The following is a 16,811-nucleotide window of genomic DNA, read 5'->3' as shown; positions in this document are numbered from 1 at the left end:
CCATTAGCCAAGTAAGTGCATTTAAATATCTTGGAAGCACAATAACTGATGACTTGAGATGTCTCCAGGAGGTGAAAACTCGAATTGCCATAGCGAAGGAGGCATCCAACAGAAAGAGGAGACTGTTATGTGGCAAATTAGATAAAGGTCTAAGGAGAAGGTCTGACAAATGTTTTGTCTGGAGTGTGGCACTATATGAGGCAGAAACATGGACGCTGAGACGAAAGGATGAAAAAAGTTTAGAAGCATTTGAGGTGTGGATGTGAAGGATAATGGGGAGGATAACTTGGATGGAAAGAGTGAGTAACGAAAGAGTAATGGATACGGTTGGCGAGAGAAGATATCTACTGAAGGTTATAAGACAAAGGTAAAAGAACTGGTTGGGACATTCATTGAGAAGGGAGTGTTTGCTAGCAGATGCTTTGGAGGGACTGGTTTGTGGGAGAAGACTGAGAGAAAGAAGGAAATACAAGATGATAGACGACATAGAGGAAAGAGGAAATCATGCAGACCTGAAGAGGATGGCAGAAGACTGGACAGCCTGGAGAACTACCATGTGAAAACCTGCCATTTGGCAGAACACTAATGATGATGATGGAATAAACTATCAAGCGACTTGAACTGTCACTGTATGAAAATTTTTGGCCGTATCATAAATTTCAAGTTTCATTTGTCAAATATTTTCAGAACTGCTTAAAGTATCGCCTTGTCAATTGATAACATCTATCGTCTTGGGTGTTACTAAAGCTACTTTAGAATATAAGACTGTATCTTCAATAGCTATGAGTATGTTGTATTTGTCATGTGTCGTTGTGTGCCAACATGACTGGTGGGGCGTGATTACAAATTATTCTGTCCAAAAGACCGGTTAACCGAAAGACAGTGAATTTTCAAATAGTTGTTGGAATAATTATTTGGGCCGTTGCTGTTTTCGATCCGGCCAAGAACTTTGCTTTCTTTCAATGAAAACTTGTAATTGTGTATTAATTTCAATTGCTATAATTATGTTTTGAGATATTTCTGTTGCCCATTCTCTAGTCTTAATAACGCTATAGTAGCTCCCTTCTACGTTCACTGTCGTCGTAAAAGTTGGTTGGTTAGTTGCTTTTGGGGAAGGAGACCAGACAGCGTGGTCATCGGTCTCATCGGATTAGGGAAGGATGGGGAAGGAAGTCGGCCGTGCCCTTTCAGAGGAACCATCCCGGCATTTACCTGGAGTGATTTAGGGAAATCACGGAAAACCTAAATCAGGATGTCCGGACGCGGGATTGAACCGTCGTCCTTCCGAATGCGAGTCCAGTGACGAACCACTGCGCCACCTCGCTCGGTCGTAAAAGTCTTTAAGAAATATTCAAGGTTGTTTGTCGTTAGTAAAAATATGTAGTATTTCAATTTCAGGGTCTTCTGAAGAATACAAATAACATAAATTTACCTCAATTCTCGCACCAGCCTTCGCATTCTGACATTAAAGACATAAATATATTTAATTTTGAATATTTGCCGGCCGCTGTGGCCGAGCGGTTTTAGGCACTTCGGTCGAGAACCACGCTACTGCTACGATCGCAGGTTCGAAACATGCCTCGGGCACGGGTGTATGTGATGTCCTTAGGTTAGTTAGGTTTAAGTAGTTCTAAGTCTAGGGGACTGATGACCTCAGATGTTAAGTTCCATAGTGCTTAGAGCCATTTGAACCAATTTTGGTGAATATTTCTTAGTCGAGTGTATTTCAAATGTAATCATATTACGTTTTTAACTGAGTGAGAATTGAATTTATTAAATATTGTAATTTTTTTTTTTTTTTGCTATTTATGGAGCAAAATAACTGATGATGGTCAAAGTAGAGAGGATATAAAACTTAGACTGGCAATGGCAAGGAAAGCGTTTCTGAAGAAGAGAAATTTGTTAAGATCGAGTATAGATTTCAGTGTCAGGAAGTCGTTTCTGAAAGTATTTGTATGGAGTGTAGCCATGTATGGAAGTGAAACATGGACGATAAATAGTTTGGACAAGAAGAGAATAGCAGCTTTCGAAATGTGGTGTTACAGAAGAATGCTGAAGATTAGATGGGTAGATTACATAACTAATGAGGAGGTTTTATACAGAATTGGGGAGAAGAGGAGTTTGTGGCACAACTTGACTAGAAGAAGGGATCGGTTGGTAGGACATGTTCTGAGCCATCAAGGGATCACCAATTTAGTATTGGAGGGAAGCGTGCAGGGTAAAAATCGTAGAGGGAGACCAAGAGATGACTACACTAAGCAGATTCAGGATGTAGGTTGCAGTAGGTACTGGGAGATGAAGAAGCTTGCACAGGATAGAGTAGCATGGAGAGCTGCATCAAACCAGTCTCAGGACTGAAGACCACAACAACAACAACATGTGTTTTTATTGTATATTTTCTCCTTGCGTCCTTGTTTCACAATTCATCTGAAAAATTGTTAAATAAATGTTATTTGATGAAATTTTTTCTCTAATATTCACTGGCTTCAGTTCAAAACCGCTTCCCAACGCGCTCACTGCCGTTTGCACGTCAAGTTGGCTCTTTGTTTTCAATTAGTTGTCAACTGAAGCACCTGATAACAGGCGCATAGGCCTATACAGCGAGCCTCTCTTCTGGGTCTGTTTGCCAAGTGCTTCCATTAACAATAATAATAGTGATAACAATAATAATTCTTTGTTTCCCCGCAGTATAACGAAATTATATTAGTAATGTTTCTACTGACAGAAGCGCACACACACATACACACACACCCACATACAGATCAAATTGACGGCGTAGACAACAAAATGCCAACCAGCAAGGAAGTCTTAACACAAATTTGTTAACAAAGGAGCTCACTAAAATATTAACAACGTTACCTGCAATGCTTGCGTGAGCACCATCGAGCTACGCAACTTTAGTAATTATAGCCACTTGCCTAATGCAGTTACCAAGGAAATTCAGCAAATAAAACTCGCAGGCAGCAGTTAACGGCGTACGGTCAAAACGGCCACAAAAGGCCCAACATAAGAAGTTGTCCATCACACTCCCGCCCAGTTTTAAGCAAGGCAATGGAAAGTGATGTCCTTAGGTCAGTTAGGTTTAAGTACTTCTAAGTTCTAGGGGACTGATGACCACAGCTGTTAAGTCCCATAGTGCTCAGAGCCATTTTTTTATTTTTTGCAAGGTGCGAAATGACTAGGATGATGGGGACTAGGACACCAGTTTAACAAGTTCAAATCATCATCTAATAACCTTAGGGATCCCATGACTTCTCAGATAAGAAGAAATTCCAGGCCAGGTTGCCGTTCGTCAAATGGTTGAGTGACTAGCGGGTAGAATTCAGTTATGCGTCTCAGAACCAACAGTTGTCAGTCCAGACTGCCGCTTCTACCCCTGCGATCAGCCCATCGGGAAGGTAAAGACGTTTACAGCAACAGGGAACGCTGAACACAAACTGTACCTCCGAAATGCTCAACTCTCTTAATGTATTCTGTCCACGCCCATACTACGCCGCTCGGCGCTACATCGCCGCCTCCTTTGCTGACGTGCGACATCCAGTTACCCAGCAACCGGGCAAAGATGTTCACGCAGAGCGGCTGGTATCAATATTGCACACGCACGGTTCAGCCATGGCTTGCACATGCCTTAAAATCGAGTCATTTTGGCTTTTTCCCCTTGACAAATAATTCTCCATGCGCAAACTGTGTTGTCTTGATAGTTTGTTCATGACGAAACACTCATTCGTTCGTTTATTCATTCACACATCGTGTTTCATGCATACTGTTGTGAAGGAGACCCTTCAGAGATGTGGAACGGATCAAGCCAAGCCACACATCAACAGGCAAGAACAACCACTGCAGGCTCCTCCTGTACCATATACCAACAACGAATTGTGACCATTGCCAATCTGTTCACACGGACAACTACTTCTGCACTACCTTTTACGCTGATGAGCCAAAACGTTCTAACCACCACCTACCGCTGAATGCTGCCGGGAAGAAACGGAGCATGCGGCGCAGTAAGTAAGATATACACGGTTCAGTCATATTAACGTTGAAACTACTTTATTTAAATGACTGTGTCTGTACTTAAATTGAAGAATGACTGAGAAGATGAAACTTCTACGTTATTTGATTCTGAAACAGCTGAGTAAAACTTCATTGCGCGAACTACTGCAATGCAGCGAGCGTCAATACCGCCAGCTAAATAAAATATTCTAACTAGTAAAGCCACTAACTACTAATAGGCATGTGGTTAGCAAAGGAAAGATTTTGTTGCAAAACCAAATAATGTATTTTTTTTTACCTTAATAATATGGCATCCAGTTCAAACACGAATATAAATCGTCATTGACATCTAGTACAAAGGTATATAATCATGAATAATATTCAATCTTGAAGTCGAACATGTACTGATAGTTAGCCTACGCTAATACTTCAGACCTCTACCCTCCATAAATGCTAACTTCTCATATCTAACATCCATCACTGCTGGCTGTTCACCTCCAACTGCCCAACAGTACTTCCATCACTGCTGGCGACTAATGTACAACTGCCCAACCGTACTAGCGATTAACTTCCAACAACGAGTCCGGCCACCGCAGGGTCTCTTACAAAGAAAGCGCAGTCAGAGATCCAATGCAAAGCGCTAAGCAGCACTGAAGCAGCCCACTTACAACGTGACCACCCGTCAAAAGCCGGAATGACCGCCCTGTACACAGTGTAGATGTGCAGGAAGAGAGTCAATGAGATTCTGGGAGGTACCGACAGGGATGTAGCCATGCCCACAGAGAGCAGATACGCTATTTTTCTCAGTTGAGGGTCCATGGCGTAAACAACCTGATCGAAATAGTCCCACAGATTTTGGATTGGATTTAAATCCGGAAAGTCTGGTGGCCAGGGGAGTATGTAAACTCACTCTGGAACCACACGCCATCTTGGAACCATACGTACATTGCGAGTTACATGACACACTGCATACCGACAAAAAACAAAATGCATTTAGGAATGTACTGGTCCCCAAGGATAGGCGCATACTTGAATTTCTCCATTATGCTTTCGCCCAGGAAATGCCCTCTGGCTGTTCGATTCGCTGTACAGGACAGGTGCATCGAATATCACCATCAGATAAGTCTACAACAACCTGAAAAGTAGGCGGTAGCAGAACATTGCCTAAACCAGGACGGGTTTACAAAGAGGTCATTGTTATTAGGCTGGCAGACAATCTGATCAACAGAGACAGTGGTTTTCCTGTTGCAGAACGGGGAACCCTGTACTATCTCGCATCAAAACACAACGTTCCTCTGTGAGGCTATTCCTTGAAAATAGCCTTTGGATGAGATGTATCGTTGCAGCCGGTGTTTTACTAGGGACGGCGCCGCCAGCCCAGTCTTTGAGGGCGGCAACTGTGGTGGGCGGCACATGCGCCGTGTCGTACGGTATGGAGGTGTACACAGGACGCCGATTTGCAGTCTTGGCATCAGTTTTCAGCGGGGCTCAGCAGCAGCGTTCTTCTGAGGATGGCGAACAGACAAATCGCCGAAATGTCAAGTCGTGTTTATTTTAAGATCCGGCAAGAAATCCAAAGAGATTACCATAATCTAAAACTTTGTTTTAGATGAGAGCATGCGACAGTACTGAGGTGTCAACGTTAGACACCACGCTAGAGGTTGCGGTAATCGGTAGCTGTCCGGCACTTGCAGCCTCTCTGGACTCGCTGGCGCTTGCAGCGCCGCCGTATGGCACGGACCGAGACTTGCAGATCGCAACAGCCGAGTCAGCTACAGGTCGTGAGCGAAGTTAGATTAGAATAGCCTTCAGCTCGCTAGGTTGGCAGCCTCTTGTTCGCGCATGTATTACGCACGTAATACCAGAATTGTGTTATCTTGCTTGTTGTATAATCCAGTTAATGTTTGTTAATGAGTCATTTGTATTCAAGAAAGATAGTTGTTATCAGTTATGTTGTTGGAGTACAGTAGCAGGACAAAGTTAAGTAGAAGTTATTTACTAAAGTATTCCAGTAGTCGTATTATAGAATGTTCCAGATTCGTACAACCACCCCACTCGTCCTAGCCTCTATCATCCCACTGCAAATCCCAGGGGTACCGGTCGAAAAGCATCCTGCATTTGTTTAAGGTCATGACGCTGCCATCGAACTTCACATCAAGTACAGCTTTGTTGTTTCCCAGCTTGCAGCGCAACATACGTCACACATGCGTAATGGCGACTCCTGGGCCTAAAGCGTTTTGTGTGCTCGCGTTTGTTAAGAGTGAATCCGTAAATTCATTTCAAGGTGCATTTCGTTAAAATTTTAATTGTGATCCTCCAAGTGACAAAAACATCCGCCGAAGGTATGGTCAGTTCTAAACGACCAGATGAGTGTGTAAAGAAAAAAGCACGGGACTTGCGAAAGTGTCTGAAAAGTATGTTGACCACGACAGAGCATCTTACATTCTTAATCCTACGAAGTTTATTCAAAAGCAAATTTTGAACTTTATTTGCCAAAAACCACCGTGTGCAAGGTTTCAGGAAAAATTTACACATACGTCCATGCTGTTTATAGTTAGTATACGCTTTAGAATCAGAGGACTGTGGTATACGTTATAATTTGGAAAGTGAGGTGTTGTAGCGGAAAGATGACTCGATCATGCAGTGTTCAGTGATGAGCCAAATTTTGATGTAAGCCGGAAGGTAAATACCCGGAATGTTGGTATCACCTGCCAAAACATTGCCAAGAAATTGTGCAGTATTAAAGAGATTCCCCAAAATTAAACGTTTTCTGCCGTCAAGTAAACGGTTTTTTTCTGAAGCTACCGTAACAAGGGTGGATTGTCTAGGTGTGTTGCAAGAATGGATCTTTCATTAATTAGACTGTTAACCTGAAAACTATTTGGCAACAAGATGGAATCGCCCCCCCCCCCCCCCCCCCACCACCACCACCATTGCCATCTGCTTGTACGATAACGGTTGGAAATTGAAGTGCCTGACCGTTGGATTGGTCGTAATGGTTGGTACGAGAGAGTGTTCTTTTCCAGCGGCATCCTCGTTCACGTGACCTCATGCCATGTAATTTTTTCTTTTTGGGTTTTATGTCAGATAGTTTCTACATTCCACCACTACCTAATTATTTGGCAGACTTGAGGTAGAGAACGGAAGAGGCTGTTGCTTCCATGACTCTGGGCTAGTTAACCAAAGTTGGTGAGAAGTTAGATTTTAGGTTGGATGTGTGCCATCTACTAAAGCTGCACGTACTGAACATTTGACCCTTCAGTTTTATGTGTTATTTCTTGCACACTGCGTAACTTAAACTGTTACTATAGCCCATTGGAACTGGAACATTCTTATTGATCACTCAGTATTATTCATATAGTCCTGCATTCTAGGGAAAAGTTTGCTTTTCTTACCACAATTCTCTGGCATAACCTGGTTTTTTGCTAGGAAGTAAAGGCACCATCTTGCTTTGCGAGAAGTGACATCCGCTCCATTCGACTTCAGTCACGTACATTTGAGCGTACATTACGAACTGTTGCACTGATTTACTGCCACCATAAAGTTTTGAGAGCGCGGCATGGTGCCGTGGCAGTATGATGTACTACAATATGTCTGCCGGCAGCACGCACAGGCACGGGGTCCCCGTCAGCTGAGTTTTATGAAGGTCGTGGCCGTACGGTTTCAGCCAGATTGCTGCCGAGGCAATCATGTGCACGCCAAGACCTCTCCGCACGCAGCGCGATCTCCCAGGCAGATACTCCCCCTGAGTCCCAACCACCTCCGCTGAGGTCGCTGCCTACGAAATGTTTACTTATTTATTTGACCTGGCAACATTGCAGCCATCAGGCCCTCTCTTAGCCATTCTACATATATTATTCCACATTCAACACGATAAATACACTACTGGACATTAAAATCGCTACACCACGAAGATGACATGCTACAGACGCGAAATTTAACCGACAGGAAGAAGACACTCTGATATGCAAATGATTAGCTTTTCAGAGCATTCACACAAGGTTGGCGCCGGTGGCGACACCTACAACGTGCTGACATGAGGAAAGTTTCCAACCGATTTCTCATACACAAATAGCAGTTGACCGGCGTCGCTTGGTGAAACGTTGTTATGATGCCTCGTGTAAGGAGGATAAATGCGTACCATCACGTTTCCGACTTTGATAAAGGTCGGATTGTAGCCTATCGCGATTGCGGTTTATTGTATCGCAACATTGCTGCTCGCCTTGGTCGAGATCCAATGACTGTTAGCAGAATATGGAATCGGTGGATTCAAGAGGGTAATACGGAACTCCGTGCTGGATGCGAACAGCCTCGTATCACTAGCAGTCGTGATATCAGGCATCTTATCCGCATGGCTGTCACGGATCGTGCAGCCACGTCTCGATCCCTGACTCAACAGATGGGGACGTTCGCAGAACAACAACCATCTGTACGAACAGTTCGACGACATTTGCAGCAGCATGGACTATCAGCTCGGAGACCATGGCTGCGGTTACCCTCGACGCTGCATCACAGACAGGAGCGCCTGCGATGGTGTACTCCACGACGAACCTAGGTGCACGAATGGCAAAACTTCATTTTTTCGGATGAATCCAGGTTCTGTTTACAACATCATGATGGTCACACCCGTGTTCGGTGACATCGCGGTGGACGCACTTTGGAAGCGCGTATTCGTCATCGCCATACTGGCGTATCACCCGGCGTGATGGTATGGGGTGCCATTGGTTACACGTCTCGGTCACCTCTTCTTCGCACTGACGGCTCTTTGAACAGTGGACGTTACATTTCAGATGTGTTACGGCCCGCGACTCTACCCTTCATTCGATCCCTGCGAAATCCTACACTTCAGCAGGATAATGCACGACCGCATGTTGCAGGTCCTGTAAGGGCCTTTCTGGATACAGAAAATGTTTGACTGCTGTCCTGGCCAGCACATTCTCCGGATCTCTCACCAATTGAAAATGTGTGGTCAATGGTGGGCGAGCAACTGGCTCGTCACAATAAGCCAGTCACTACTCTTGATGAACTGTGGTATCGTGTTGAAGCTTCTGTACACGCCATCCAAGCTCTTTTTTGACTCAGTACCCAGGCGTATCAAGCCCGTTATTACGCCCGGAGTTCTGGGTACTGATTTCTCAGGATCTATGCACCCAAATTGCGTGAAAATGTAATCTCATGTCAGTTCTAGTATAATATATTTGTCCAATGAATACCCGTCAATCATCTGTATTTCTTCTTGGTGTAGCAATTTTAATGGCCAGTAGTGTAACTGCGTGAGGGGGATGTCGCACTTTATTAGGCGTGGGACGATGTGTGGAGGCACGGCTACGTGAGCGACAATAGCAGAGTACGACCCGCTAGTCTCACCACAGGGGGTGCCGGACCTTTTCGCCTCCTGTAGCGAGGCGAGCAGGGTGTCTGGGTCCAGGGCAGCATCAGGCTGGCGCCTCGCAAATCGTTATAGTGCACTGGGGTCCGCCACTCTCATGCCAGACGACGCCGGACGGCTGCATTGTCTATGTCGGTTCCGAGAATTTTAATGTCTGCGTCCACGGGGGAACGACAGTACGGCGCCCACTTAGACCACTGCCGTCCAACGGCCAGAGGCGTTTTCCTGTCTTTATTTCCCCGTGCATAGCCCGAAAAACGTAATCTGATAGGTGAATCTGTACGAGATGTGCAGACGCAAAAGATTGCATTTTGAATTTGGCGAGACGTCCCGTTGTATGAGGGAACTTCGTTGTAATGCTTTGGAGGCGAAAGGAGCGGCCGGATCTAAGCGCATGATTGGCAGCTATTTCTGTGTCCTCCCACGAGTGGAGACTTTTCTGAGCGGCGGGAACAAGGCGCTAATCTTTCGGTATGAAGGCGAAGTGAGGATTCTCTTCTGGACGGTCGGAGAGATAGGTCGTGTTTCCCTTCTGAACCGCCAGTGTGAACGCTAGAGTTCTTCACTGCTAGTCAGCCAGAGCGAAGGCGATCGCAGAAGTCATAACTATTACTGCCACGGTAGTCCGGACAGAACCTATTTGTTAACCACTTTGTGACCACAGTCGGATCTGCTTGTCGTTTCGCGCTCGCACTGTTTCGGTCGGACCTTTATCCATGGGCGCGGACCGCAACTGAGCGCAACTGCAACATCATTTCTATGCTCCGAGCTGTAGGCGCGTGGCCAGTCTTGCAGGTGTTTATGCATTTGCAGCACCGCCGCATTAGACTGATTAATTTGACCCCTCCCAGCTTATGCTGTCGCTTTGTCATCATACACAGCCACGGCTTGCATGTGTGATGTCTATCAACTGTTCTCATTCCCTGTCAATATTGTTCGTAATGGTCAGGGGTAACGTGGAGGGGTAACATGTTAAGCCATACTCTCACTTTCAAAGTTTGTAGGGCTCTACAACGTGATAGTTGGTACCACACATGTATGCGAACTCTCGCAACATCTCATTACTCAAGTTAGATTGTTCTTATTTATTACAAACAATCCTGTTGGAAGAACATTCGCAACTGAGCACGCCGGCCGCTGTGACCGAGCGGTTCTAGGCGCTTCAGTCTGGAACCGCGCTGCTGCTACGGTCGCAGGTTTGAATTCTGCCTCGGGCATGTATGTGTGTGATGTCCTTAGGTTAGTTAGGTTTAAGTATTTCTAAGTCTAGGGGACTGATGACCTCAGATGTTGAGTCCCATAGTGATTAGAGCCATTTGAACCATTTTTGAAGCAACTGAGCATTATAGCAGAGGTTGAAAATACCGCTTCAGTTGTAAATTACTTTATTTTCACATGACCGGTTTCGGACTGTTATAAGCCCATTCCCAGGTGTCGTAGCTGGGTTGTGGTCCCCGAGTGCCGGGTGTACCAGGCGCGGTGTGCTGCCTGTGAGCGGAATTCTTAAACTGATCACAAATAGACCTATATCATAATTTGCTCCATCAACTGTCTGAAGTGTGATCGGAACTGTGGTAGCTAAAGGGGGGTTGAGTGTGTTAGCTGAACTAATGCGGATTTCTTTCATGAATTTGGGTGACACGGCCATCTCTCGACCCCGGCACCTAGCAAACTGCCCGTCCCTGTGTGCTCGTGGACTAGAGTGGCGAGTCCCCGCCGCAGCCCACCCTGCACAAGTCTGTTGTCGCATGTAAGTGGGCTCCACTAGCTCAGAAAGGAGAACGAGTATAATCGTGTACTCTCGGCATTTACATACGCAACCTTTCTGAAGGAGCTTCCTGCTATTAAATAGAATATTACTATTCTTTTATTTCAAACAGTCATGATTACAGCTTTATATCCATACTCAAGTGCAACTTGAAATGTCACAAAATGTCCTACCTGCCCAAATGACGTAAGTAACCCATAGGCATGACGATTATTATACATCAGCAACGAATATTCACCTACATCTACATGGTTACTCTGCAATTCACACTTAAGTGCCTGGCAGAGGGTTCATCGAACCATTTTCATACTACTTCTCTACCATTCCACTCTCGAATGGCGAGTGGGAAAAGGGAACACCTAAATCTTTCCGTTCGAGTTCTGATTTCTCGTATTTTACTTTGATAATCATTTCTCCTTACGTAGGTGGGTGCCAACAAAATATTTTCGCATACGGAAGAGAAAGTCGGTGATTGAAATTTCGTCAATAGATCTCGCCGCAAAGAAAACCGCCTTTGTTTCAGTGACTGCCACCCCAACTCGCGTATCATATCAGTGACACTCTCACCCCCATTGCGCGATAATACGAAACGAGCTGCCCTACTTTGCACTTGGTCCTCCGTCAATCCTACCTGGTAATGATCCCACACCGCGCAGCAATATTCCAGCAGAGGACGGCCAAGTAAAATGCAGGCTGTCTCTTTAGTGGGTTTGTCGCATCTTCTAAGTGTTCTGCCAGCAAAGCGCAGTCTCTGTTTCGCCTTCCCAACAATATTATCTATGTGGTCTTTCCAATTTAAGTTGCTCGTAAATGTAATTCCTAGGTATTTATTCGAATTGACAGCCCTTAGATTTGTGCGATTTATCTCATACCCAAAATTTATCGGATTTCTTTTAGTACCCATGTGGATGACCTCGCACTTTTGTTTAGTGCTAATTGCCACTTTTCGCATCATACAGAAATTCTCTCTAGATCATTTTCTAATTGGAATTGATCGTCTGATGATTTTACTAGACGGTAAATTACAGCGTCATCTGCAAACCGTCGAAGGGGGCTGCTCAGATTATCACCTAGATCATTTATATAAATCAGGAATACCAGAGGACCTATGACACTACCTTGCGGAAGCAAGCAATTTCACCATCAAATAGACAGATGTGGCAGATGCGATGCACACAAGCATTCGAGGTTAGTTCTAACATCTAGTGTTATCACTACTCATGCCATTTGGAAGGATGTCTTGTCGACATCGAAGTCGTTAGAGACAGAGCACAAGCTCGGAATGTGTCAAATTTGAGGGACTAAAATCGACCATGTCTTTCCAATAGCACCTAGCACCATCTTCACATTTGCCTGGGGTGATTTAGAGAAATCATAGATCAAAATCTAATTGACTGGGTGTAGATTCGAACTGTCATCCTTCTGAATGTGGGTCCCGTATGCTGACCACTGTGCCTTGTTACTAGGTTATGCTGTGTTGGATTAGAGTGCAATAATGAATGTTCGGTGGAATGAGTGCTTGTACGCCCTGTGGGAACATATACAGAAACTTATTGGAACCGACCGAACGTGTGCCTGCAAATGGCCTCGGGACTTTCTGCTCAGTTGAAGTGCTCATCCGAAATCACACCCAAGTTCTTCATTCTTTCCTGATACGATCTTGGGCCAGTAATAATTGTAGCGTTTCAAGGACACAGCACATTGAATACTGGAATTGTAGTCTAATGTTTAGCAAAGAAAGAAAGCAGTGGAAAAGTATGAACTGAGAACACTCAGTTCAAATCCGACAGATACAGAATACTTTGCCCAAACTTCGATTCAGTCCCCCGCGGCTGTGTCTGGTGTTGAAACCGAAGACAAGAGATATGCGGGCGAAGTATTAACTTCTGCACTTAAAAAAACGTATTCGCGTTGAAGATGCTTTTGTACCGACTTGTTTGGTTTGGTCCCGGTGTACCTACACGCACAGCTATATTAAGTCACAATTAGGTTAAAGTTCACAAGAACGAGGTGGATCGGCGAGAGCGAGCGAACAATCTGGTGGAAGACTAAAGAAAAAAATCAATAAATCATCGCAAAATCGTTATCAGCACAGCAGTTAACAGTCCGTATAGCAGCCCCCACCCCAGTCCTGCAGAGAGCAGCCATATTCCTGTGGCGCGTAACGAGGATGACGTCAACATTCTTCACTAGGCGAACGATGTAGTAGTAGTAATAGTAGTAGTAGTAGTAACTTTATTCATCTGTAGATCTCTTTTTACAAGGATATTGGACATGTCATCAAAGTGTTTACAAGTTAAGACCAATTTAAAACAAGCTAATTCGTATACACTTACACTTACAGACTTTTAGTTAGAGACAATCATTAGATTTACTCCTGGCATACCATACTTTTTTTACAAATAACTTATTATATAATGTAATGCCACACTATTCACTCGTATCTCACTACCAGTCACTGCTCACACTATACACACATTGTTTCATAACACTTCACTCACTACACACACAAACACACACACACACACACACACACACACACATACACTGGTGATCTCTGGGCCGCAACTTCCCATTTGCTATCCTGTAAAAATGAGTCAGCATCCCTCTATAATGAGTGAGACGTTGAGCTCAGAAAGAGGAAGAGGTGTTACTGTTGTGCTATACATAGCTTGGGGGGTAAGTTTTTCTAGAAAAGGAAAAAAAAGGGAAGAAACATAGTGTGAAGGTGTTATGTGGAATGCTGGATGTTTTATAATCATTATTATTTATTTGTTAAACTTTTTTAACCAGACCTCTACTCTGTTTTGTCTAAGTAATCCTTCAATATATAAAATGTATTGCATAACTGGTACTGTTAGCTGCCTTTTTAAATAAGTGTATTTTGGCAATTTCTTTAACCTCATTTGGTAATTTATTGTACAGTTTTATTCCTTGGTAGAAAATGCTGTTTTGAGTTTTATGTTTATTTTTTCTTGGTAAATGTAAGTTGAGTCTAGCTCTTGTTCCATGGTCATGGACAGAGCTGCTTGTGCAGTAATTACCAATGTTATTTTTTATGTGTACAACTGACTGGTAAATGTATTCACACGGAGCAGTTAAAATCCCCAGTGTTTTGAACAGATCTTTACAATGAGCTCGACTAGTGTTTTTGGTTATTCTTCTTATGGCTCTTTTCTGGACATTGAAAATTGTCTTCATATTTTGTGCATTTGTTCCCCAAATAAGAATGCCATAGTATGTAACTAAAAGACACCACATGTTACACACTGATGATAGCATTCTAAGGGCATAACATGCTGATGACATTCTGTTTGCAAGTATCTTTGTGTGTTCACACCACTTCAACTGGGAATCAATATGTTTAACATTGTCATTTTCGCTCTTCAGACTGAAATTCATGGCATTAGTTTTCTTTATGTTCAATGTCACTTTATTGCATATTGACCAATCATAAAAGTGTCAGCGGAGCTCCCAGCAGAAGCCCGCTGTCGTAATTTGCCGAGCCCACAATCACCTAGACTCAGTAATGCGGAATCGATGTCATTATCCAGTCCCTATAAAAGATTCTCCCCATCTCTGAGTTGGAGTCGGTCGATACAGCCGAAATTACTCGTGACACAGAAATAGAGACCTGACAGTTACGAGGATGCCTCTTATAGTTTGATAGTTTGCAGCCGATATAATACCGAGTGGTACCCGTGGTCTTGGGATTGCGTCTTTGATTCATAATCAAAACGTCTTCGGTCCCGGGTTCGATCCCCGCCAGCGCCTGAATTTTGATAAATAATCAGCATTGGCGGCCGAAGACTTCCGGCATAAGAAGTCAGCCTCATTCTGCCAACGGCCTTGTCAAAGAGGGCGGAGGAGCGGATAGAGGTTCAGGGCACTCTCTTGTCCTAGGGGTGGGAAATTGTCCCTAAAGGCGGAAGAATCAGCAATGATCAACTACATGAGGATGCAGAAGGCAATGGAAACCACTGCATTAAAGACACGTAACGTGTATCCACAGGACATGTGGCCTGTAATTTAAGAAGTGTCATGATGATCTCTCCATTGGCAAAAGATTCCGGAATAGTCCCCCATTCGGATCTCCGGGAGGGGACCGCAAAGGGGGAGGTTACCATGAGGAAAAGATTGAATAATCAACGAAAGGACAAAGTTCTACGAGTCGGGGCGTGGAATGTCAGAAGCTTGAACGTGGTATGGAAACTAGAAAATCTGAAAAGGGAAATGCAAAGGCTCAATCTAGATATAGTAGGGGTCAGTGAAGTGGAAGGAAGACAAGGATTTCTGGTCAGATAAGTATCGGGTAGTATCAACAGCAGCAGAAAATGGTATAACGGGTGTAGGATTCGTTATGAATAGGAAGGTAGGGCAGAGGGTGTGTTACTGTGAACAGTTCAGTGACCGGGTTGTTCTAATCAGAATCGACAGCAGACCAACACCGACAACGATAGTTCAGGTATACATGCCGACGTCGCAAGCTGAAGAGGAACAGATAGAGAAAGTGTATGAGGATATTGAAAGGGTAATGCAGTATGTAAAGGGGGACGAAAATCTAATAGTCATGGGCGACTGGAATGCAGGTGCAGGGGAATATGGGCTTGGGACAAGGAATGAAAGAGGAGAAAGACTAATTGAGTTCTGTAACAAGTTTCAGCTAGTAATAGCGAATACCCTGTTCAAGAATCACTAGAGGAGGAGGTATACTTGGAAAAGGCCGGGAGATACGGGAAGATTTCAATTAGATTGCATCATGGTCAGACAGAGATTCCGAAATCAGATACTGGATCGTAAGGCGTACCCGGGAGCAGATATAGACTCAGATCACAGTATAGTAGTGATGAAAAGTAGGCTGAAGTTCAAGACATTAGTCAGGAAGAATCAATACGCAAAGAAGTGGGATACGGAAGTACTAAGGAATGACGAGATACGTTTGAAGTTCCCTAACACTATAGATACAGCAATAAGGAATAGCGCAGTAGGCAGTACAGTTGAAGAGGAATGGACATCTCTAAAAAGAGCCATCACAGAAGTTGGGAAGGAAAACATAGGTACAAAGAAGGTAGCTGCGAAGAAACCATGGGTAACAGAAGAAATACTTCAGTTGATTGATGAAAGGAGGAAGTACAAACATGTTCCGGGAAAATCAGGAATACAGAAATACTAGTCGCTGAGGAATGAAATAAATAGGAAGTGCAGGGAAGCTAAGACGAAATGGCTTCAGAAAAAATGAGAAGACATCGAAAAAGATATGATTGTCGGACGGACAGACTCAGCATACAGGAAAGTCAAAACAACCTTTGGTGACATTAAAAGCAACGGTGGTAACATTAAGAGTGCAACGGGAATTCCACTGTTAAATGCAGAGGAGAGAGCAGATAGGTGGAAAGAATACACTGAAAGCCTCTATGAGGGTGAAGATTTGTCTGATGTGGTAGAAGAAGAAACAGGAGTCGATTTAGAAGAGATAGGGGATCCAGTATTAGAATCGGAATTTAAAAGAGCTTTGGAGGACTTACAGTCAAATAAGGCAGAAGGGATAGATAACATTCCATCAGAATTTCTAAAATCATTGGGGAAGTGGCAACAAAACGACTATTCACGTTGGTGTGTAGAATATATGAGTCTAGCGATATACCATCTGACTTTCGGAAAAGC

Source organism: Schistocerca piceifrons, chromosome 1, assembly GCF_021461385.2.
Source record: "Schistocerca piceifrons isolate TAMUIC-IGC-003096 chromosome 1, iqSchPice1.1, whole genome shotgun sequence".
In the NCBI taxonomy this organism is placed as follows: Eukaryota; Metazoa; Arthropoda; class Insecta; order Orthoptera; family Acrididae; genus Schistocerca; species Schistocerca piceifrons.
The sequence above is the reverse complement of the archived record's forward strand: the minus strand, read 5'-3'. Positions refer to the sequence as shown.